This window comes from Lissotriton helveticus, chromosome 12 (assembly GCF_964261635.1).
Source record: "Lissotriton helveticus chromosome 12, aLisHel1.1, whole genome shotgun sequence".
In the NCBI taxonomy this organism is placed as follows: domain Eukaryota; kingdom Metazoa; phylum Chordata; class Amphibia; order Caudata; family Salamandridae; genus Lissotriton; species Lissotriton helveticus.
The window spans coordinates 579432542-579457240 of NC_136073.1; the positions used below are offsets into that span (position 1 = coordinate 579432542).

The window sequence follows — 24699 nt, forward strand, 5'->3', positions numbered from 1 at the left end:
AGGCATCGTCTTACTATCCACATAGGTCGTTAGCGTCGTAGTCGCAGAGATGACATCACTGGGGCTACTTAGACGCGCCCACGCGGGCTGACATCAGTTCTGTACACGACTTTCCGCGCCAGGAACGCAGAGCATGCAAGATACTGACAACTGGTGCATTGGAACTAGGGCCCTGAAAGGGATGACCTTAACCCTAGAAATCACTTCGCAGAACGGGGAGGAATGGTGGGGCGGTAAGGAACCTATCACTAACTAATGTCTCTTACAGATATATTGTTACACATGTAAGTAACTTGTGCATATGAAAGAAACGTTAGTGATTCCTTACCTTAGAACAGATAGACCAGCAAGACCAACCCCGGTGGTGGGTCTGCGAACCAAGATCACACCAGAAAGTCACGGAGAACAGAACGGCCAAAGAAGCAGTCTCCCCGGACTGGACTGTCAAGGCAAAAATGCTTGGTAAAAGTGTGCAACGAGGCCCACGTGGCTGCCTGTCTTGCAGGGGGACACCACGTCCCAATGCAGTAGTGCTGCTGTTGCCCTGGTAGAATGGGTGAGCAACCCCACTGGAGGTTCCTTTTTAGCCAGAGAATAACAGGCTTTGATACACAAGACGACCCATCGGGAGATAGTCCTCTTGTGTACAGCCCGGTCTTTCTTGGCACCCACGTAACCATCAAAGCTTTTCATCCACCCGGAACTGTTGTGTGTAATTCAGGTAAAATTAGGGCGTACGTTTTGGGTCCAGACAGTGGAGCCTCTCCCTCTCTGGAAGGGCGCGGAGGTGGAAAGAAAGTACGCAAGGTGATAGTTTGCCCAATGTGGAAGGCAGTGACAACCTTTGGCAAGAAGGAAGGACGAGTGGGAAGCACAACCTTGTCCGGATGAACCGAAAGAAAAGGAGGCTTACAGGAAAGAGCCTGGAGCTCACTCACACGCCTAGCGGAGGTGATGGCAACCAGGAAAGCAGTCTTCAAAGTTAACAAACTAAGGACAGTTGTGAAACGGCTCAAAAGGAGCACACATCAGAAAAGTGAGAACCAGATTCAAGTCCCACTGCGGCATTACAAACGGAATGGGAGGTAAAAAGGTGAGTAATGCCTTTGAGAAATCTATTCACAACAGGGGACGTGAAAAGAGGGCTGATCAGGGAGCCTGAGAAAGGCCGAAATGGCAGAGAAATAGCCCTTGATAGTGCTCAGAGAAGAGCCCTGCTGGGCCAGAGAAAGAAGAAACAAAAGGACTTCTGAAAGAGGGGCAGAAAGGGGATCCACAGCCTTTGCTGTGCACCATGCCACAAATTTGTTCCACCTGCAGGCGTATACCGATTTAGTGGAGGGACGTCTAGCTGCCAGAATGATATCACAGGCTTCAGGAGGCAAGTCAAAAAGAATCAACTGTCGCGGCTCAATCTCCACGCATGTAGGTGGGGGCTGGACAGGTTCGGGGGGAGGACAATGCCCTGCTGCTGCGACAGAAGATCCTCCCGAAGAGTTAGTCGGATTGGGGATCCATGCTCATACTGAGTAGCTCGGGATACCAAACTCTTCGAGACCACTCCGGGGCCACAATGACTTGGGCCTGGTCGTGCCTGATCTTCAGCACTCTGTGTAGAAGTGGTATAGGCGTAAAGGTGTACAACAGCTCCACTCGTGACAAAAAGCATCACCGAGCGAGTGCCGCCTTGGAAATTCCAATGCGCAGAAGGTATGACATTGGGTGTTCTCTTCCTTGGTGAATAGATCTAACCAAGGCTCTCCCCACTGTTGAAAGTGACCTTGCGCCACCTCAGAGTGAAGACGCCATTTGTGATCCATCAGGCACCTGCGGCTGAGTTCGTCCACCCTGGCATTCAAAGAACCTGGCTGGTGTTGAACCATCAAGGAAATGCCTTGACATTTTAGGCATATCAAGAGGTGCATAGCCTCCTGACATAGGGTCCACGACCCCCCCGGCCTTGTTTGTTGCAACACCACATGGCGGTGGTGTGGTCTGTGAACACCTGCACCCCCCTGCCCTTGACAGAGGGAAGGAATGCTTTCAGTGCAAGAAGGATCGCCCGAAGCTCCAGAAGGTTGATATGGAGCCGCGACTCCGCCGGAGACCAGAGGCCTCTGATCCACGCCTCTCCCATGTGGCCACCTCATCCCAGGAGGGACGCATCCGTCACCACTGTGTGCTCCAGCGGGGGAAGGTAGAGGGATCTGCTGCTGACCCACTGCTGATTTGTGAGCTACCACTGCCGAGATCTGGACGTAATCAGACAGGTTCCTCTGATGCGGCGCCCACTGGAACTTCAGGTCCCACTCCAGAGCCTGCATATGCCATCTGGCATGGTTGGTTAGCAGGATGCAGGAGGCCATGAGGCCCAGCAGCCTCAAGGTCATCTTGACCAAAACCCAGGACAAGGGCTGAAAGATCAGAATCATAGCCCGAATGTCCCGGCCTCGCTGTTCGGGAGGATAAACCCAAAACTGCGCCGGGTCCAGAACCGCTCCGATGAAGAGGAGGTTCCGAGAGGGAATCAGGTGCGACTTCGGCACGTTGATGGAGAACCCCAGAAAATGCAGGAGGTCGGCCAAAGTCTGGAGGTGGGAGATGACTGTTTAGGGCGATCCCACCTTCAACAACCAGTCGTCGAGATAGGGGAAGACTGAAACCCCTGATCTGCGCAGATGAGCTGCGACCACCGCCATCACTTTGGTGAACACCCAGGGGGGCACTGGTAAGACCAAAGGGGAGCACGGTGAACTGAAAATGCTCCTGCCCTACAGTGAATCGCAGGTAACAATGGTGGGCCGGCAGGACAGGGATATGGAAATATGCGTCCTGCAGGTCTAACGCTACCATCCAGTCTAGCGGGTCGAGAGCAGACATGAACTGAGCAAGAGTGAGCATCTTGAACTTCTCCTTCCGGAGGAAACTATTTATGTTCCAAAGGTCTAAGATGGGACGCAGACCTTTGTCCTTCTTTGGCAACAAGTAGTGGGAGTAACCTCCCCACAAAAGCCAGTTGTTCTCAGCAAGGCGTGGCGGCATAGTGCCACTGTCGTGGAAATCGCCCTGTCCAGCGAGTCAGCAGTGTCAAGACCACAACGGATCGTGAACTTGGCTGCGTCTCTCCCCTCAGCAATAGCTTGGGAGAGTACTGTCTAAGTCTCCACTGGACACGGAGGTAGCTCCTGCTCAACCGAATCCCACACAGAATGGGAATACCGTCCCAAGAGACATGCGGTGTTCACAGACCGCAGTCCAGAACTGGCGGAAGAAATTTTTTTTCCAAAACTGCTCCAGTTTCTTGGATTCCCCATCAGGTGGTGCGGAAGGGAACACGCTCGGGGACACAGACTTGGACAATCAAGCTCTTAGGGGTAGGATGTTAGGAGAGAAAACTGGGTTGCCTGGGGCCGGGCGATGGAGTCGGGAAACGTTCTTATCCACAGGAGCCCCTGTGTTGGGCCTGGACCAGGTGCCCCAAAGAACGTCCAAGAGTGCACCGTTAAAGGGCAGCAGTGGCTCTGTAGAAGACGCTGGCCGAAGCATCTTTCAGGAGGTTAGTCCGGATGGCTACGGTAGGGAGTACGCCGATGGATCCTGTAGGAGAGTGGGGTCTGCAATCCCATGGCCACCCCAGATTTTTGCTTTTTGCTTCACTGATTTACGACTTTCCCTGGCTGTGGGCCTGCTAATCAGACCCACAGCCTAGCTGTTCTCTCTCTAAATTGACAAGCATGTACCTTAGGTGCATTTACCAATTGGTACTGGGCCACCTTATCAGTCCCTGTACAGTATACCTTAGGTATCCAGGGCATAGGTGTACCCAGGGCCTACCAGGGGCTGCAGCATGTATTATGCCACCCCTGGCTGGCCACCCAAATCTGACAACTGGCTGCACGACAGCTGGGGCAAGGTGGTGTAATCACCCTTTGCTTTAGATATAGTATTCCTATATCTAACCCTAAAATGGACACATATATTCCTATCAGTCACTCCTATGGCAGGCCTTATCAATCCTGAAGGCAGAGTGCTTGGAATTATGTGAGATGGTGCTCTGGCATGAGCTGAGCCCATTTGCAGCTTGCGGAACCAAGTCCTTATAGCTGTTCCATGATAACGCTATACCATATACTCTTAAGTGCATTATAATCCTCGCGGTTAAATGCTAACTTTGGCATAGCATTATCAAAACATGTCGAGTAAGGTGTCATACGAATTGGAATACTAACCCCTCGCCAATTCTGGCGACTGGGTTAGCATTCCACCCTTCTAGAGGGACACGACATGCATGTAACTGTAAACCCCGGTTAAAGTTAACTCAAGCCTCAGCATCACAAAATGGATGCTGCCACCACAGACACAAGTCTGACCTCCTGCTGCTGGGAGTCCTTCCAGCGAGGGAGGTTCAGACAAAGGGTTTCCTGCCTTGGGAGGTGCTAGCACCACCCCAGACAGGATTTTGTGTATTAGGTAGGCTCAGGCTGAAAGGAATGAGACATGCCTGGGGCACACAAGGTGCCCTGTGCATACACCGGTTCCAACCAGTTGCTGGGGCACTCCAGCCCCAGCTCTGGCGGGAAACTGGACAAAGGATAGGGGGTGTAACCACCCCCCTTCCTGGTCCCACCCAGGGGAGGGACCTAGTCGTAGTGCAGCCCCCTTTAGCTGAATAAAGGTAGGAGCTGGTCCCATTCCAGATTAGATTACTCTTGACAACTTCCACGAAGAACTCTTGACCTTCGACCTCCTGATCATCAGAAGACTGAAGAATCTCCCCTATGGTCAGGGAGTGACCATCCTGCTTCGTAGGCACCATCAAGCTCCTGTGCGGTTTGCTGCAGAGTCCTTCCATCCCGGAATCCGACGACCCAGCTCGACAAGACCCGGACCTCCAGACCTCTCTGACCTCCACCCACATCCACAGCACAGCTGGGACCCGTGGGTGCGACGAGCAACGTGGAGACGGCCATCTTGAAGAAACCTGCACAGCGCTTCCAGCACGACTCCTGAGGGTTCCTCGAGTGAGTGCATTGGGGACTGAGAAGCCCCACACCGACGCAGCTCCTGCACCAAAAAACAACCCCCCAGCATCCCCGTGATCTGCGTGGGGCCCTTTTGCCTGGTTGCTGCCCTTCCTGTTGTCTGGTCACTTGGCGGCTGGCTAGTGACCTCTGAGACGACCCGAAGAAATCTACACTGCTAGTCTGGTCCCCCAGACTGGCCCTTGCTTCCTTGTGAAAGAGAAGCACCCCGGACCCTCCTGGTCCACTCTAGACGCCATCTTTGTTCCACCGCGTGGCTTGCATTAGCCAAGGCCTGTTGTCCAGATCAACGATCCGACACCGCCGACAGCAGCAGACTACGTGGGACAGCTCGTGCCTCCAGCCTGGTGGTGAAGAGCAGCTCCTGGTCTGCGCAGCTAGAGAGAGAAGCGACCCTTCCATCACCTGACTGCGGCGACAGCATCTGGTTCCCTCCTGGTTCCAGCACCGTCACTGGCTAGTGACCGAGACTCTGTCCCCTTCCATTTCAGGACTTCTTCCCTCCAGTTTCATCCTTGGAACCACCGGACTCCTCCATCTGGCTGCCTGCCAGCAACTTCTTGTTTCAGGCATCACCGGGATCAACGCAGCAAACCCGACGCAACTTCAGCTCTATGCACCCGCAGCCTGTGGGTTAGGTAACTAAAGCTTCCAGGTGCTGAAGTCTGTGTCCACTATCCTAGTGTCCAGGTCCACTGTTGTTTTCCCTCCATCCAGCCGGGTTCGTCCGGAATCCGTAACTTTCCAAACTGTAAGATCCATAGACGTTTGTACGCATCCCGCGTGAGAGTTCCCACTCTGCACGCGAGTCCCGTGGGCCTCCTGCTCCTTACTTACCTAGTTTGTAGCGTAGTCCCAGCGATCCTCCAGCCTCTGGATCTCCTTACAGTATTTTCCTTCCTCGCATTCCATTGTTTTGAGTATATGGTTTGCCGTGCCCCTCAGGCACACTTTTAGATATTGTGCGAACTCGTATTTCTTTTGTAGTATTGTCATGTGCTTAGCCCTCTGACCTCAAAGAGTCCAGAGGTGTTGTTATAAATAAATATATCGTTTATTTTCATAACAACCTGTGTGGTGTCTTTTCATCTGGTATTCAAGGGGTTATATTGTGGTAAAACAGCTGGCTTCACATGCCAAAAGAGTTTAGCCTAAAGACTGCTTTTGTCCACGCTACTAGGATAGCTGGTCTATACGGTTGACTTTACAACCAATCACCATAAGGGTTGTTTGGACTGATATAGGATGTTCACTAATTCTAGTGATCACCTTGTATCAGGCCAACTTCTCACAGATCCATCGCCATAGAGACCGCTTCCTATTATCGTCGACTGGGTTTCGACCCGCTTGGGTGTGGGGTCTCGTCAGGACCTAGGATGTTGGGAACATCTGAGGAGTGAGAGGGGGTAAGGACAGGACCAGTAGAAATCAGGAGGGATATTCAGGATAGCCAAGCTAAATGAAATACCTGAGTATTGAGACAATGCTCATTCATGTCGGGTTGATAAGTGTCAAACCGTAGGTGAAAGTGAAGGTACTTACAGTAAACCCAGCCGGGTTCTGTGTAGGGAAGGAGCAGAGACGGGGGAGGAATGAGAGAAGGAACAAAATCAAAGCCAAACTCAATTTTTTAGCAAAATTCGCATCAGATTGTTTTTTAAAGATAAAGAATGTCTCTCATGAGTCTGCCACAGGGCTTAGACCACCCTCTATTTTCTACCCCACCAATGGGATGATGCCTCCGGAGTTGCTCACATTTGAGAAAATGATCTTAAGCAGTGCAGACGCTCTTAAAAACAGGGAACAATATACACCCTACAACATCACACTGGAAGAATGCCTAGCCCTCAATTCCCTTAAACCTAACACTTCAATAATACTCAAACCAGCAGACAAAGGGGGTGGCATTGTCATTCAAGAACGGACAGATTATGACACTGAAATATTGAATCAAATCTCAGAAGAAAGGCATTACAAAACGCTAAACTACAATCCATTATCCGAAATACGTAATTAAATAATGCAGATCACTACAGAGGGCCTGGAGCTTGGTTTCCTGACCAAGAAACAATTTGAATATCTCAATGCTGAGAACCCCAGAACCCCTGTTATGTACACTCTCCCTAAGGTGCACAAAAGCATCACAACCCCACCAGGGAGACCCATCCTATCTGGTTGCGGCTCCATCTTGGAACCGATCAGGAGATACATTGATTTTTTATCAAAGACTATGTCCCCCTCCTATATAGCTATGTATGCAACACCATGCACATGATCAACCTGGTTGAAGGAATCCCATACATACCCACCACTGATTGGCTAGTCACACTAGACATATCACTTTACACCAACATCCCCCAGAACGAGAGTATCGAAATTATAGAGCAAGTGCTAGATACCAGACCACGTCCTTTTTGTGTCCCCACTTCATTTATAATTTCACTACTACGGGTGGCTTTACAAGCTAACTATTTTGTATCAGGAGGCAACTACAATCAGCAAAGCTCTGGAACCAGCATGGGGGCTCTTTTCGCCCCAAATCTGTCAAATATATACAAGAACCATGTAGAACATACCTATGCCCTCAGCAACTTGAACCCTCAATGGACTAACAAAGTGCTGGCATAGGTACATAAACCATATTTTCCTGATTTGGAGTGGCAATGACAAGAGTTTATGATTTCGTGACCTACCTTAACCACATTCAGACACATTTGACCTTCACTTCAACCGTACACAAATCAACTATACCTTTCCTTGATCTTCACATCCAATATGCCGAAGGGACACTTTATACATCATTCCATAGGAAGCCCACCAAGAGGAACACTTTGTCTTACAAAAGCCACTCGGAGTGCACACCAGTAAGATTCGCAGTCTCATTACCAAACACTAGAACATAATCAAAAGTATAGACCCGTCCTTGGAAGTTCCCCTATTTGCATACAAAAGGGCAAAAAATATCAAAGACCACCTTGTGAGATCATCCACGGAGACAACCAAAAAGAAAGGAGGCACACTTGAATCCACCTGGGTCTCCCTCCTCTGAAAAGCCACCATAAATGCGGCAACTGTCTCATCTGTTCCTATACTGAAAATACCACCTCATTCAAACATGGCAATTGGGAGCATACCCTAGACTTTTTCTCTAATTTCAACACACAAAATGTTGTGTACTGTATCTGGTGTCCTTGTGGGTTACCCTACATAGGCCAAACAACAACCTATCAAGGCAAGAATTGGACAACACCGCAGCCGCATCAGGCGCTTGGTCACTACTGCTCCACTAGTCACATTTCAGTAAGAATCACACAGCTGACGAGATTAAATGGCTGATTATTGACATTGCCAAAATTCCAGAGAGGGGTGGCGATATTGCACAGATACTTCAAAGCCGTGAATGCCATTGGATTGACAAAATTGACTATCAATAAAGGGATTGAATTTGGCTGAAGAATGGAGGGGGTTTGTAGCCACCCTTAGCGAATGCACTTTCCGTTCGTGACATAACCCCATGTCCTATTCCCGACATCTGGCTTGTTCCTTATGGACACTGTACATATCGTCCTTTCTGACTCCGCACACGACTCCACTGCCTTGCCTGGTAGTAATGCCACCTTAATCACATGGTCTCTGCCATACTGTTACATATCTTATGTATCCTTTCCCCACCGTTGACATTCCCGCTTATCGATTACAACTTTATCACTATGTCCATTGTCAGATAATGCGTACATGGTTGAGAGAGACCCCTTAACACACCAGGGGAATAGAGTACTTGCAAACAGTGACAAAAAGGGGGGCGGATCCCTTGGTGGACACCACTAAAAGTCAATCATACGCTGTATTGATAACACTAACGTTAGCCCATATATTAGCAATGGTCTCTAACGCTATATACTGCACCACCAAAGAATTCTATAAATCATGTTTTTTTATTATTATTTTTCTGTTAACACATCAATATTACAGATCGTAAAAACAACAAATTATAATTTAATTAAAAACATACACAATATCATCACCATCATATTTCCATAAATCTATTGCAGGCAAGTTAAATTATCAGACGACAAACTTATTATCACACTATATCATAAAAACCGAAAAAGGGGAGAGACAGACTTATATTTGTCATAAAAAGTGCACATCAAGAAACCCAATATTCAGAAAGGTCTAATCCTGGACCCGCTTAGTTTATCTTGTCTGCAGGATAGACTGTGCCTTGATTGTGCGAATGTAGGCGTCGCCGCGTTTTGATGGCTTTTAACAATACTCTGCCATCTTTTTCAAGACAGACTGATAAGTCTCTCCTACTTATAGGGCACTTGTTGGTTGCCACTTAAAAGATTTCCTTATTGCATATTGCTTTGCTGCATATCTCCTGATTCTCTTGTTTTTATTTCTGTAACCATCATGTCTATACGTTGGTTCTTAATCTCCTATAGCTTTTCGGAAATTACTTATGTTCGGCAATCACTTCCCATCTGCGGTGTCCTTTTGTATTATTTCAAAAACAGCCCAGTTAAGTCTCTTTCTCTTCTCGAAAAAGCGCAGGGAGCTGCACCGGCAGTTGAACCTTACTTCTACTTGTGGAGTTGTAGCCCTGTTTCTCTCCTCAAAAGTCCATCCACCCTTCGGATCCTTGGTGTGAAATTAACCTTCATTCCAGGGAATGTAGAGACCTTTCCGCTGGAGTAGAAGGATTCTGAAAAAACGTAGGCAAAGTTATGGTCTGGTTAACATGGAAATCAGAAATAACCTTCGGGAAAAATTTAGGGTGAGTACGCATAACCTTAGCAGCATGAAATACTGTATAAGGTTCTTGGCAACACAACGCCTGAATTTCACTCACCCTGCGGGCCGATGTAATGGCCACGAGGAACGCCGCCTTCCAGGACAGATGCTGTAGCGAAGCCTTATTAATAGGTTCAAAAGGTCCCTTCATTAATCTGGATAGCACCACATTCAATTCCCATGAAGGCGAAGGGCGCCGGACAGGAGCAAACACTTTCTTCAAGCCTTCAAAAAAATCTTTGATCACTGGGATCTGGAAGAAGGTCTGTGAAGGGCATTTCCTATAGGCAGTAAGCGCGGCGAGATGAACCTTAATGGAATAACAGTTAAGGCCAGCCTGCGCCAAATGTAAAAGGTATGGAAGGATGACATTTTCCTTACATGTCGTCGGATCATAGTTCTTGGACTTGCACCAGATGCAAAATCTCTTCCACTTGTACGCATAATAGGTCCTAGTGGAAGGTCTCTTGGCTTCCTTCTGTATGTCCATACAATCTGCAGGGAGGTTCAAATGGCCATATTGCACTATCTCAGGAGCCATGCCGCCAAACTCAAAGACCAGAGGTTGGGGTGCACCATCTGCCCCCGAACTTCGTGAGAAGGTCCTGCCGGCACGGCAGCCGAATGTGAGGAAGGAGAGACCGGTGAAGCAGGTCCGTGAACCACCACTGCCTGGGCCATTCCGGGGCAATCAAGATCATCCGCGCCCTGGACTGGGCTAGTTTGATGAGCACCGCCGGAATCAGGGGAATGGGTGGACAAGCGTACAGAAAGCTGTTCGACCAGTTGATCCATACAGCATTCCCCAGCGTTCCCTGCTGGAAGTACCTGGATGCGAAGTTTCGGCATTTGCTGTTTTCGGAGGTGGCGAACAGATCCACTTATGGAGTGCCCCACCTGTCGAAGACGTCTCAGAGTACTTTGTCGTTTATGACCCATTCATGGTTTTCCTGGTCAGCCTGCTCAGTGCGTCTGCCTGAACATTCTGCACACCTGGCAGATGAGTAGCCGTTATCGTCAGTCTTCTGGCAAGAAGCCAGATCGCCTGCGCCTTCTGCAACAGGATGCGCGATCTCGAGCCCCCCTGCTTGTTGAGGTAATACATCGTGGTCGTATTGTCCGTCTGTACAAGCAAGGAGTTGGTCTGGAAGGACAGATAAAAGGCCTTCAGTGCTAAGTGAACCGCTCTGAGTTCCAGGAAATTGAGATGGTACGTGGACTCCGTTGGGGACCACGTCCCTTGTATCTGTAACTCTCCGGAATGCGTTCCCCAGCCGTGGAGAGAGGCATCCGTCCCAACGGTCTGAGTGGGAATGTCCTTGTTGAAGGGAACCCCCTTGAGGAGATTCTCCGCTGAACACCACCATTTAAGAGACTGTAGAGCATGCAGAGACCATCGTATCTTGTCGTCCCAGTTTCCTCTCCTCTGGTCCCACTGATCCTCCAGACACTCCTGCAGCGGTCTCATGTGTAGCCGCGCGTGTGGTGTGAGGAAGATACAGGAAGCCATCGACCCCAGTAGAGAAGAAACCGTCCTAGCGGTCGTAGATGGAGCGGTCATAAGATCCTGAGCCTTCTGAAGGAGTGATAAACGTCTTTCCTCCGAAGGACACACGCTTGCAGACAGCGTATTGATGGATGCTCCCAAGTACTGTAGGCATTGGACCGGATCGGGATAGGCTTGGACATGTTGATGTGCAACCCCAGCTTGTTCAAGAGAACGGACGTCTTCTGGAAGTGCGCTTGCGCTTCCGCGAAGGAGGATGCCTTGATCAACCAATCGTCCAGGTACGGGTAGACAAACACCTTGTTCTTTCTCAGGTGTGCCGCTACCACTGCCATGCATTTGGAAAAGGTCCTGGGCACGGACTTCAGCCCGAACGGCAACACTGTGTATTGATAGTGATTGGCCCCGACTTGGAATCGCAGAAACTTACGGTGTTTCTGTGCAATGGGCACGTGGAAGTATGCATCTTGCAGGTCTATCGCGCACAGCCAGTCCCCCCTTTGCAATTGAGGATAAATCTGGTGTAAGGATAGCATGCGAAACTTCTCTGCGAATCCACTTGTTTGCTTGTCTCAAATCCAGAATAGGCCTGAACTCGTTCTTGTCCTTTTTGCGGACTAGAAAGATCCATGAGTACAGACCTCTTCCCCTTTGGGACAGAGGGACGTCTTCTATCGCCCTTTTCCTTAACAGGAGATCGGCCTCCACCTGGAGTTCGCGCACCTGAAACTGCGAGCAAACCGGTGGAATTGCTGGAGGCGGGCTGATGAACCGAAGACTATCCATTGCAAACAATATTCAGCACCCACTTGTCCTGAGTAATTTTTCTCCACCCTGCCAGAAAATATTGAATGCTTCCCCCCCCCCCCCCGGAGCGGGCAACGGATGAAGGGGAAGTAACCGCTAAGGGTCTAGACCTGGCCGGGCCTTTGGTCGCGGCGGCAGACTGCTGCCCGCCCCTGCCCCTCGGATGTTTCTGGAAGAGCTTCCTCTGGAACTGTTGCTGCTGTCCAGACTGTTGACCTCGCCCTCTGCCCTGCGCTCCGTAAGTCTCTGGAACGGGCGGTAGCTCTTCTTCTGGTCCTTGGGCTTCTCCAAGCCCACAGCCGTGAGAGTCTCGGCCTCCGCCTTCATGCGGGCCATGTCATCGTCGGCGTGCTTCCCGAAGAGGGTCTCGCCCGAAAAGGGCAGATTAGCCACCCTCTGCTGGGCCTCAGGCTTCAGTGACGTCAATTAGAGCCAAGCGTGTCGCCTCTGATTAACCCCATGGCAGTACCCATGGGCTGCCAGGAGGGACGAGTCTGCAGCTGCCCTGATCAGCTGGTTAGACACCAGCAATCCTGCATTCAGGATCTTCAGGAAATCCTCCTTTTCCCGTGGTGGGAGGAGGTCGGCGAACTGCTGGAGGGACTCCCACAGTGCCCGATCATAGCGCCCCAACAGTGCCAATGCACTGGCAGCCTTCATAGAGGTAGCGGCCGTCCCGCACACCTTCCTGCCCGCTGAATCCAACCAGCGACTCTCCTTGTCCGGAGGCACATTGGAGGACGGGGTGGTGGCGTGTTGCTTCCTCACCGCAGTCACAATCACGGAATCCGGGGTTCGATCCACTCGGAGGAAAGCCGGGCCTGCCTCAGGAGCTTTATACTTCTTGAGTAGCCTGGATGGGGCTGCTTTCGTCACCGCCGGGGTGAGGAAGAGTTCCATGGCGGGCTCCACCAAGCCAGGCACCAAGGGCAACAGAGGCCTCGATAGGTGTTTCTTGTGGAGAGTTTCAAATATCACGGAGGTCGTAGGCGTGGGCACAGTCAGTTGGATGCCCAGCTTGGCCGCACCCCTCAGCAAGACTTCCTGAAAGGAGACCACGTCGTCCACAGGGGAAATCCTCGTCCGAGGGGATTATGATAGTGTTGGGGAATAATCCCTTGTGCTGGACGACTCAGTGCTGAACTTAGAGCGACCCTTCCTATGGCGTCGCCTGGGTCTTGTCGAGGAGCGCCGGCGACTCCTTGATCTTCCTCTCCGTCCGGAGCGAGATCTGGGTATTCTAGGCTTAGGTGCTTGTGGCGGAACCTGCGGCGGCGGCCTGACTGGGGACCTCTGCCGAGGTGCTCCCTTAGGCGGCGTAGGAAAGTGCGGCAACGAGACCGACCTCGGAGGTCGTGGCGGTGCGTGTGGAGGCACAGGAGAAGGTGGTGGCGGAGGAGTGCGCAGAGGTGGCTCCTTCGGCAGTGGAGGAGGAGGAGTAGTTGACTTCGGCTTGGGAGGAGTGTACCCCTCAGAGTACACGGAGCCTGACAACTCCCTCGGCTTCTTCCTCGGTGTAGACGACCGAGAGGCAGCGCCCCCTGTCGGTGACAGACGTCGCGCCCCTGAGGATCTGGAAGGGCTTCTGGCTCCAGAACGCCTCCTGGAGGATGATCTCTTCCTCTTAGGTGCCGAGCACCTCTTCGGCGTCGGAGAACGCCTCCTCGACACAGAGGAACGCCGTTTCGGCGTCTACGACCTATGCCTTGATGGCGGGCTTCGCTGTCTCGGCGGCGAGCGCCTCCTTCAACGCTGATCGTCGGGTCGACGTCGACCGGCGGCGCTGAGTCGACGCCGAGGGAGAACGGCGGTGTCGCCTCGACGGCGAGCGCCGATGCAGTATGGAATCCTCATGACGTCGACGTGTCAACGACGCCGCCGGTGATTAAGATGACGTCGACGAGGTCTTCGTCAGCGACTTAGACGTCGGCCTCGTCAATCCTCATGACGCCGAACGTCGATGTCGCCTCGACCCAGAGCCCTGGGGAGACGGGGAGCAGACCGCCGTCATACCTCTCGATGCCGTCGTCGATGGTATCGACGTCGACGGAGAACGGCAACGGTTTCTGGCCTTCTTCACGCTGGGGAGCCCCCCAGAGGCCTCCGCATGGGCAGAGGAAGCAGATCCAGCCTGCCCAGACCCACCTTGACTCTGTAGCCTCCTTTATTCCAGTCCTTGGAGCCTGATCTTCTTTCTGTCTCTCAGGGTCCTTGAAGAGAAGGACTGGCAAATCTCACACTCCTCAGGGAGATGGGTAGAAGGGAGGCACAGGATACACACAGAGTGTGGGTCCGACTTGGTCTTCTTCCTCGAGCACTCCGGGCATTTATCAAATAATGCAGGCATTTTTGGTAAAGAAACTGCTCAGAACACTAGAAGAGGAAGAGGGCACCAAAATATGTCAAGTGTAAACACTTACACACTTAAAAAGTGCAAAAAAGTTATAATAAACCTAAAAAAGGGAGCGCTCAATGCTCCAGGGTCCAGCTAGCTGGAGCCAGAAAAAAGAACTGAAAGTAAAAGGGACCTGCAGGGCATTCTGGGATACTGAGAAAGTTCTAGAAAGTTTTCTTAAAGGCACGGTATCCCTTTTTGAGCCACATAATAGCAGCCTATGGGGCTTGTCTGTCCTCCTCTTCCTCTCTATCATTCCTGAGGCTTTACTGGTAAAACGGGAAGTTTCTCGGTGAAGAAAACTTGGCAAGCTGTGCTGGTTGTGGTTTTTTGGTGGAATGTGGAATGTCTAGCTGAAGTACTGGACAGTGTAGCCTGTGGATATAGGTTGCATTATATGTCTTTAAATTCTCACTTAAGTGTCTTTGCAGGACTGCATTTTTAGACAGCTTAAGAGATTATTTTTGATTGCTCCGGGGTCCACGCTCATGAGCGGGACTATTCACTAGATTATGACTATACACAGAGATCCACTACTACAGAATGTGGAGATCAGTGCTCCCTAAAGTTTGTCAGAATCTGTTTTCTTAAAGGTGGGTACTGTTACTCTTTGTGTAGCCCCCAGACCTTCGCTCCACATGTTGCTGTTGGGATGCACTGTGCTTTATAGATTTTCAAAAGCGCAAAAATTACCCCTGTTATTTGGGCTGCGGAAGGCCGAGAATTGAATTAATATCTTTAGAAAACGTATTCCTGCTATATGCCACATGGTCAAACATAGGAGTGTTTGGTACCAAACTACTCCTTTCCATGAACCCACACTGATGCCAGTGTGGGATTCATTGTGCCATGTATCCATGTATCCCTGAATGCCTACCAACCCCGGTGTGGTCTTTAACCGGCTTTAGGCAGCCAGCCACCATCAAACATATTTCTGGACCCCTGAGAGGAAAGCCCCTACTCTCTGGGACCAAAAACAATGCACATCCTCGGCAGAGGTGTTATACCTCCTCCCCAAGAATGGGACAGTGTTTTAAGAGGGGAGTGTGGTGTCCTGCTAACCGCACCTGGAATCTGGAATACCAAGTGTGTTCCAGATTTCAGGGCAGACTGTTTGGCCCAGGCTTAGGAGAAGGAACGGACTTGTATTTCTCTCAAGAATAAAGCCGCTCACCTTAATTCATGCTTGCCGTGATTCCTCGTTATTACACTGGCGACGACTGGAAAACTATCTGGTAAGCCTGGAGCCCTGCAGTGAGCAGATCAAGCATCAGTTTTCTCCATGACCTGTGGTGTCTCTGGGAGTATCTCCGAAGCATTTGTGGTGACACTGGAACCTCCGTTGTGAAAACTCAGTTTTTCTGAAACAATCGATGAGACAACAATTTTTATGTGTTTTCCTCTCGTGTCCACTCGCGCACAGAGCTCGAGTGCTGCTTTGTTGTCGTCCGCAGCTGTCTCGTGCATGCGTGCACACTGAATTAATCTAGAGCGCAGAAAGTCCATTGTTACCATTGCATAGTCATTGCAGCAAACTACGTCCCGTGGCCTCAAAACGCTGTGACATAGCGTCACACTATCCTGTGTGAAAGCGGCCATTTTGTCTCATTGGGAAGCCTCGGCTCATCATTCACGTAATGTAGCAGCCATTTTGATGCAAGATAGCGATCTTGACATTCATTTCAATGTCAACCTGTGTCTCTATTGCATCTTCGGTGACAGACACACCTCTTCAGTTGCCAAGGAGGTCAATAAATGAGGTCTGACAAGTGTAACCCCCAAAGCTTACACAGTGATGCACACACCTTTCTTAATTGCATTGTTTAAACAGCCCAACAACTTATGCTACTCATTTCAAGATATTAATTGAGCATAAACAGTCTCATTTGCACCTCAATTATTTCAAGATTGGTGTATCCATAGTGATACACACACTACTCTTCCTCTTCTTTGAAATGCTAGTTTGGCACTCAGTTCTACAGTGTGTTACAACTGGGCAAGTGATCTCTGTGCCTCGGAAATTTTTGTTTCATCAATCGCGCATGCGCGTGCATCACAACAAAGTCTAGAGCGCTAACTTGTTTCCTTTGGCAGTGATTTCTTCGTGTTGCTCATCTGCAACTTTGCTATTCGGTGACGCGCACGCCAGTGATACAGTGTAGCATTTAAACCAGTGTGTTGCCATCTTTAAGTTCCTTCTTCATTATGGAAGGTTTTAATGCACCTGCTCCATTTTTAGCCTCTCCCGGTGAACCCATTTTAGAGTGGAAACAATGGAAGGAAGGCATAGAGGCATATATTGAAGCCATTGGGGGTGATTATACTGAAAAGAGGAAACTGGCCATTTTAAAACTGTCTAGGTGCAGAAGGCAGGTGTATTTTAAGTCATTTACCACCAATTACTTTGAATCATACATAGTCATCGGATGATGAGGATATTGATGTTTTTGAAGAGGCTATTAAACAACTGGATAAACAATATATAATAAAAGTCAATGAGGTTGTGTGTCGTCACAATTTTCTATTAATAGTGAATCAATAGACGTTTTTGTCAATGATTTGAGAATTTTAGCACCCAAATGCAATGATGTTAAGCTTCAAGAAAAATTGTTAGCTGCTGAAGATTTGACTTTAAACAAGGCTATTGATATAGCTCATCGTTTTGGGGATATGAAACTAGGATTAAAAGAACTTGTGGAACAGAAGGTTTCTGAAGTTTATCTAATCAAAAAGTCTAACCTTGATGAAGCCAAGTCCAGCAAGTCAAAATCCAAAACACATTTCAACCAAGAAAGAAAATAATATATCGGTTTCAAATGTGTTATTCCTGGTCATTTAGCCAAAGACAAAAGGTGTCCTGCCATTGGTCAAGTATGCAGATATTGTAAACTAAAAGGACATTACACTAGGATGTGTAGAAACAAGATCACATTTAAGAATAAGAGTAGTGACAATAAGAACCAACATGCTGAGCAAGTGAAAGTAGTTAGTCGTGATATTGAGGATGATGATTAATTTCCATTAGCTGTTTATGAAGTTAATAGTAATATGAAAGAGGTTCCTTTTTGCACTGTTGTAATTGGTGACAAGAATGTGAGAGTTATGGCTGATTCTGGTGCCAGACATACTCTTATAGGAGATGAATGGTTAACGGAGTCTCCCGATGTACGTTTATCACCTCCAGATATCAAACTGACTGAGTATGGAAGAAAACCCATTGATGTGTTAGGATTTTTCACAACTACTCTTAGATTTAAAGGTAAATCCATTTCATCCAAAGTGTACGTTGCAAGAGAAGGCTCATGTATTTTAGGTTGGCCTCAACAAAAATCTTATGATCACTTTAGATCCAAACCATCCTGACCAGTTATTTTATTCTTCATGTTGAAATCGATCCTGCATCTGAGTGGGAAAAAATATTTCCCAGTGTATTTTCTTCTGCCAAGTTAGTCCTTCTTAAAAATGTTCTTCACAAACTCATTCTAAAACATGGTGCTGTATCCAAAGTTCACAAGATTAGGAATGTTCCTTTACACTTAAGAGAAACGGTCAAGGAAGAACTTGAAAGATTGTGTAATCTTTATGTAATTGAGGAGATTAAATCATCAGAATGGTTATCCCCTGTTGTCGCACACAAACCAAATGGTAAAGTCAGATTGTGTGTTGACTTAAGAGATCTCAACAACAATGTATGGGTAGACAGACACCCTCTGCCGAATGTTGGTGAGATGTTTACAAAACTTAAAGGTGCCTCAATATTTTCGACTTGATTTGTCGAACGCATACCGTCAGATTGCCCTTCATGAGGATAGCAAACATCTCACATCTTTTTTCACATCTGAAGGGGCTTTCAGGTACAAGAGAACGCCTTTTGGGTTAATATCTGCAGCCTATGTTTTTCAAAGGTTGATGCACAATTATTTTAAAAAAAATTGAAAATGTAATATATTTCCAAGCTGACATTCTGGTTTTTGCATCGGATTCAAAAGAACATACTGATATACTGCATAGAGTTTTGTGCATATTACAAGACAATGGTCTGACTTTAACCAAGGACAAATGTAAGTTTGGGGTATCATCTGTTGATTACCTAGGTCATTCCATTGACAAACATGGTATTCCTCCTGAGCAAAATTTGATTAGGGTAATTGAACAAGCACCTGATCCTCAAAATAAGGGCCTGCTCAGATCCTTTTTAGGTCTTGCTGAATATTATGCAAAATTTGTACCACTATTTGCTGACAAGACTGTACATATGACAACCTTAATGAAGAAAAATAATTAATTTTTGTGGCATGACAATTGTGTTAGCGAATTCAAGCAATTGAAAAATGGCATTGCATCTGCACCTGCTTTAGCCACTTTTAATACTTCCAACAATGTAATTGTTTCTGACGCCAGTAATGTCGGCTTGGGTTCAGTTTTAATGCAAAATCAAAATGGTCATTTAGTCACAATCGGCTTTGCATCCAGACCATTGAAGGGTGCTGAATGCAAATATTCTACTCTAGAAAAGGAAACTCTTGCATGTTGGTGGGGTACTGAATATTTTCGAAAATATGTTTATGGCACGGTTTTCAAGGTTAGGTCTGATCACAGTCCTTTAGTAGATTTATTTACAACAAAAGGGTGTGGTAGATTCACAACAAGAATTGCCAGATGGCAATACAAATTGCAAGATTTTCATTTCAAAGTCGAGTATATTCCCCGGGTAAAAAACATTGGAGCGGTTTGTCTGTCAAGCCTACCAGTGGCTGATGACAATGTGGTTGAAGAGGATGATGATTTAGAAAATGTGATTTCTATTTGTGAGATATCCAACAGCTGCGTACAGGAGGATGAGTGGAGATTCGCATGTGACAATTAATTTGTTCTTAAATAAGTTAAGCAATCAATTCTTCGTGAACTAGAAAAGCCGACTTGTCAGAAAGTCTTCTTCCCTTCTTTCAGGTAGCTCATGAGTTATCTTTAAAGAATGATGTGTTAATGAGATGATTGCACCTTATTGTACCTGTTGATTTACAAAAACTGTCCTAGACATGGCACATGACGGACATCCAGGCATTACTAGTATGAAAAGAAGAATTAGAAGTGAGTTTTGGTGGCCAGATATGGATAAATCCATTGAATGCAAGGTCAGGGATTGCATTGAATGTTGCATTAATTATAAATCCCAAAAGACTGTCTCTTATGATCGTCTTCCCATCTTCAGACCGTCCAGTGTGCGGCAATGTGTTTCCTTGGACATAGCGGGTCCGATGTGTTTGGGTCACAATCCTGATAATGCCATTGTACTAAATAATCAACTCTGTGGCCTGATATTAAGTTGGTTCCTAATATTACCTCGAAAGTTCCGATTCAGTTTTTAAATGATGTGTTTGAAAGAGAAGGATTCCCCGAATCTCTTACCGACAATGGGGTGTAATTAACATCTACCAAGAAGAAAAGTTTTCTTGATGGTCATGGCATTGTTCAAAAATGTTCTTATGTCTATTATCACCTGAGTAATGGAATTGTGGAGAGGTGGATCAAAGTGTTTAAGGAGGGGTTACAATTGGAAATTTCCAATGGGAAGAATTGTAATCAAGCCATCAGAGAAATTCTTTGGAGTTACAGAAATACTCCTAGAAGTATGGGTGATTTTTCTCCATTTAAAAAAATTAGGGGAAGGAAAAGTGTGCAACGAGTCAGGCATGGATGAGAGATCTGTTGTGTAGTAAAGACGACAAATCTAAGTCTGCTCAAGACTGTCACAGTAGAGTTGTTAATTTTCCTGTGAAGCTCAATGATTGGGTACGACTGAATAAAGGTAGGATTGTTAAATCTGGTGAGTCACGGTTCTCATCCTTCGAAAGTGGTCAGAGTTATTTGTCAGGTAGTAGAACTATCGGACGGGAATGTTTGGAGTTTATCCAAGGTGGTGAAAGTTCCTCAGTGGATGTGGCCAAGTGAAAAGACTTGATTCGTCGGTTACGCTGTCTCCCAAGGTTTCATGCAATAGAATAAATTGGAGGAAGTCAATTTCTCCACAGCTTGGAAATCCAGATTGCCACCATGTGCAAAGACCACGTAAACATTCGGTCTGGTATAAGATTATCATTTGGGCAAGTGATATTTCTCTGTATATTATTATTATTACTGATATGCAATTCCTGTATACATTATCTTATATTCATGTTAATTTTGTTTCGTAATTTTTTGTATTATTGCTGTTTATCTGTTAACAAAGGGGGATGTGTGGTGTCCTACTAACCTCACCTGGAATCTGAGATACCGGGTGGGTTCCAGATTCCAGGGCAGACTGTTTGGCCAAGGCTTACGAGAAGGAACGGCCTTTTATTTCTCTCAAGAATAAAGCCTCTCGCCTTAATTCCTGCGTGCTGTGTTTCCTCGTTATTACACAGAGCTTCAAAGGCCTGCCACCTTTGTAATGCAACACCAGCCTCTGCAGCTAGCAGTAGACAGCATCACCTGATTTATACCCACAATTTGTGTGTAAACTGGCAGGACAATTAAAAATGATGGGTGAGCACACCTCTGCCAAACCCTCACATAAGGTGGGGGTGGGGGGTGAAGCATAACTTAGTCCACACCAACTTGCGTATGGGAGAGCCTCACGAATCAGGGATATTTCTATGCTGCCTCCCACAGAAGGGTGGCATAGTAGAGGGTGTAGTCACCACAGGCAAGGTTCGCATTGGCCCTACTTGCTACTCCCCTAAAACTGCACCTAAATTTAGTATTTATGTGAATACCCCAGGCCTGGCCCTCTGAGCTGCGATTACCTAAGAAAGAAGGTAACTTGCAGCAAAAGCCAGAAGACAACTGCCTTGGCCCCAGCCCTACCGGCCTGTCTCAAACTTCGATGACCCTACGACCGGTCTTGCAACAACGGCCTCCAAAACCCTGAGGAGGGCTGTTGCCTTCAATAAAGACTTCAATCTCCAGAGGGCAGAGGACCTGTCCAGAAGAAACCAACTCCAAAGACTTCGGATCCAGGCAGATCCGTCTCCTGCCCACTCTGCACCAGACACCCACAGCCAGAGTCAGAGGCTCACCTGTGCTGTGAAGTCTCCCCGGCGATACGGACCTAGTGTCCAGAGTTGGTTTACCTCTCCTGACCTCCACGACAGAGTCTGCAGTGCGAATTCAGTGGCTCCCCGCGACTGGCTCTGGTAAGAAAACTCCGATGTCGAAAAGCACACCTGCATCCGAAGCCCTTGGGTCTTGGTGAGCTGAACAGATGGTGTCCCTACAACTCGCTGCATCCCAACTTACCTCTGCTGTCATTGCTCTTACTCTTGCAACCTACAGCCTCTTTGCTGACAGAAGAATCCTGACCGAAAAGCATTGGGCGCCCGACGCACAAGTTACTACTTACGTAACGATATATCTGAAAGAGACATTAGTTAGTGATAGATCAGCGGCCAAGCTTTGGGGGTTAGCATGGGGGGGTGCAAAGCAGCACCAAACATACTCCACCTGCAGCACAGGGGTGGCAGGGTGCAAATTAGACATCTGAAAGAGACACGTTAGTGATAATTTCCTTGCCATAGAAAGTATCCCTGCGCGTCAGAAGGTGGCGTCGTGTGGCTCCGCGTCCGCCGTAGGCGCCAAGATGACACGGCGACTACTGAGGCGCCACCCATGCGAGCTTACGTCAGTTCTGTACACGACTTTCCACGCCCGGAACGCAGAGCCTTGCAAGAAACTGACCACTGGTGCCCTGAAACTAGGGCCCTGAAAGGGATGACCGTAACACTAGAAATCAGTTCGCAGAACGGGGAGGATGGGTGGGGCGGTAAGGAATCTATCACTAACTAATGTCTCTTACAAATATATCGTTACACAAGTGGTAACTTGTGCATCTGAAAGAGACACATTAGTGATAGATTCCTTACCTTAGAATAGATACCCCAGCAATGCCAACCCCGGTGGTGGGTCTGCAAACCAAATCACACCGGAAAGTCACGGAGAACAGAAGGGCTAAAGAAGCAGTCTATCCGGACCGGACTGTCAAGGTATTAATGCTTGGTAAACTTGGGTAGCAAGGCCCACGTAGCTGCCTGACAGATGTCCTGCAAGGGGACGCCGTGTCCCAAGGCAGTAGTGGCTGCCGTGCCCAGGTAGAATGGGCACGGAGCCCCAAAGGAGGTTCCTTCTTAGCAAACTAGTAACATGCTTTGATGCTCAGAACGACCCACCGAGAGATGGTCAGTTTGTGCACGGCCCAACCTTTTTTGGCACCCACGTAGCCAACAAAGAGTTGGTCATCCACCCGCCCACGTGGCGGAAGAACATTGGGATGCCCATCCTATCCCGCTGAGCTCCTTAATAACTCTAACAGGTTGTCCACTCGCTCTACATTTAACACCATTCACACTACGGTAGCCGCTTGGCAAGCATTGGGTCGAATGGCGGGAAAACTCCCTTTATATTCTTCGTTATTGCCTGTAGCTTACTATTCGAGTGTCTGTGGCACATGAACAGGGTGCCTTGCGTACATTTGAGCAAGTGGGAATATCTAAGCTGCAGGATGTATTTCCAAATGGCGCTTTTTTTGTCTGTTGCAGACATGGCTACATTCAGAATAAGACTCCCCTGTTTATGTTTTATGTACACAGATTAAAGAAGGCGCTGCAGTTTCACCACCCTACATTCCCCACTGAACCACCCGAAGCATTGACATTGCACACACTCTTCGTTGCCCCCTCACGACACAAGCTAATAACTAGGTTATATCAAGCTGCTCGGAGGACAGACCTCAGAGCAACAACAGGAGCCTAGACGACTGGAATGTGCATCTCGACCCACCACTCACGCAGAAGGAATGGGATAACTGTTGCCAACTCACTAGCGCCCTCACTTCTAAGGGAATCCTCGGAATTATACATTTTAAATACCTGCACCAGGTCTACTATACTCCATATATGCTTTTTAAATATGGGCTCAGAGACACAGATGCTTGCAAACGTTGCGGGGCACTGGGTGCAGATTTCTAGCACCTAGCCTGGACTTGTCCGAGTATTGGGCATCAGTGACTACTACACTATCAAAGATTCTTGGGATAATGTTGCAGTGTTCTCCACAAATATGTCTGCTGGGGTTGGTTCCCTTCCTAAACGGTGCTATCGGTTGGTTAGCAAGAGTGGCATTGCTTGTTGCTAAGAGACGGGTGGCGTTGGTGTGGGATAGTACAGTGTGCCCTACAATGGAATTGTGGCTTAAGGATCTGTCGCACTGTAGAGAAAATTTAGCCCTTTATGCGGAGGAATTACCAACGTCCTTAAAACCAAACGACATTTGGGAGCCCTTAGTGACATTAACGTACTGCTTCTCAGCAAGGTTCAACTGAAGTCGAAAATTCATAATCCTATATGCCATATACTGGATGTAATGTCATTTCGTCTCATCTTTTGTCATATGTAAAAAGGCAGACACAGTCAAGTGTGTGATTGGTTTGCTTTTTGTGTTTTTGTGTGTTTTATTCTGTTTGTTTCTTGTATATTGGTCAAACTGAGCAAGTGCTATGATATGCGGATGTGTCTCCATTTTGTGTTCTACTTGTGTATTGTAAGTGTCATATGTACAGTATATCGTGAAAATTAAAAAAATTAATAAGACAAAAAAAATTAAGTAGGTCATCCACCCGGAACTGTTGTGTGCGCTTCAGATAAAACGAGAGCACATGTTTTGGGTCCAGACGGTGGAGCCTCTCCCTCTTTTGAAGGAGGCGGAAAGAAGGTGGACAAAGTGATGGTCTGCCCAAAGTGGAAGGGCGTAACAACCTTTGGCAAGAAATATGGACGAGTCCTTAAATCCACCTTGTCCGGATGAACAGAGAAAAGGAGGTTTAGAAGAAAGAGCCTGGAGCTCACTCACTTTCCTGGCAGAGGTGATAGCTACCAGGAAAGCGGTCTTTAGTTAGAAGACGTAAGGGACAGTTATGAAGCGGCTCAAAGGGAGCGCACATCAGATAGGTCAAGACAAGATTTAAGTCTCATTGAGGCATTATGAAAGGCAAGGGAGGAAATGTGTGTAATGCCCTCCAGGAAGCGATTAACAACCGGGGACTTGAAAAGAGAAGGCTGATCTGGAAGCCTTAGAAAGGCAGAAATGGACGAGTAATAACCCTTGATGGTGCCCAGAGC

At 47.9% G+C, this 24699-nt stretch overlaps 1 protein-coding gene across 1 annotated transcript in view; it reads right to left on the bottom strand.

Annotated features, from left to right (window-relative positions):
* LOC144798063 (uncharacterized) overlaps positions 1-24699 on the bottom strand; it is a 793010-nt gene that overhangs the window by 44292 nt on the left and 724019 nt on the right. The window lies entirely within an intron of this gene.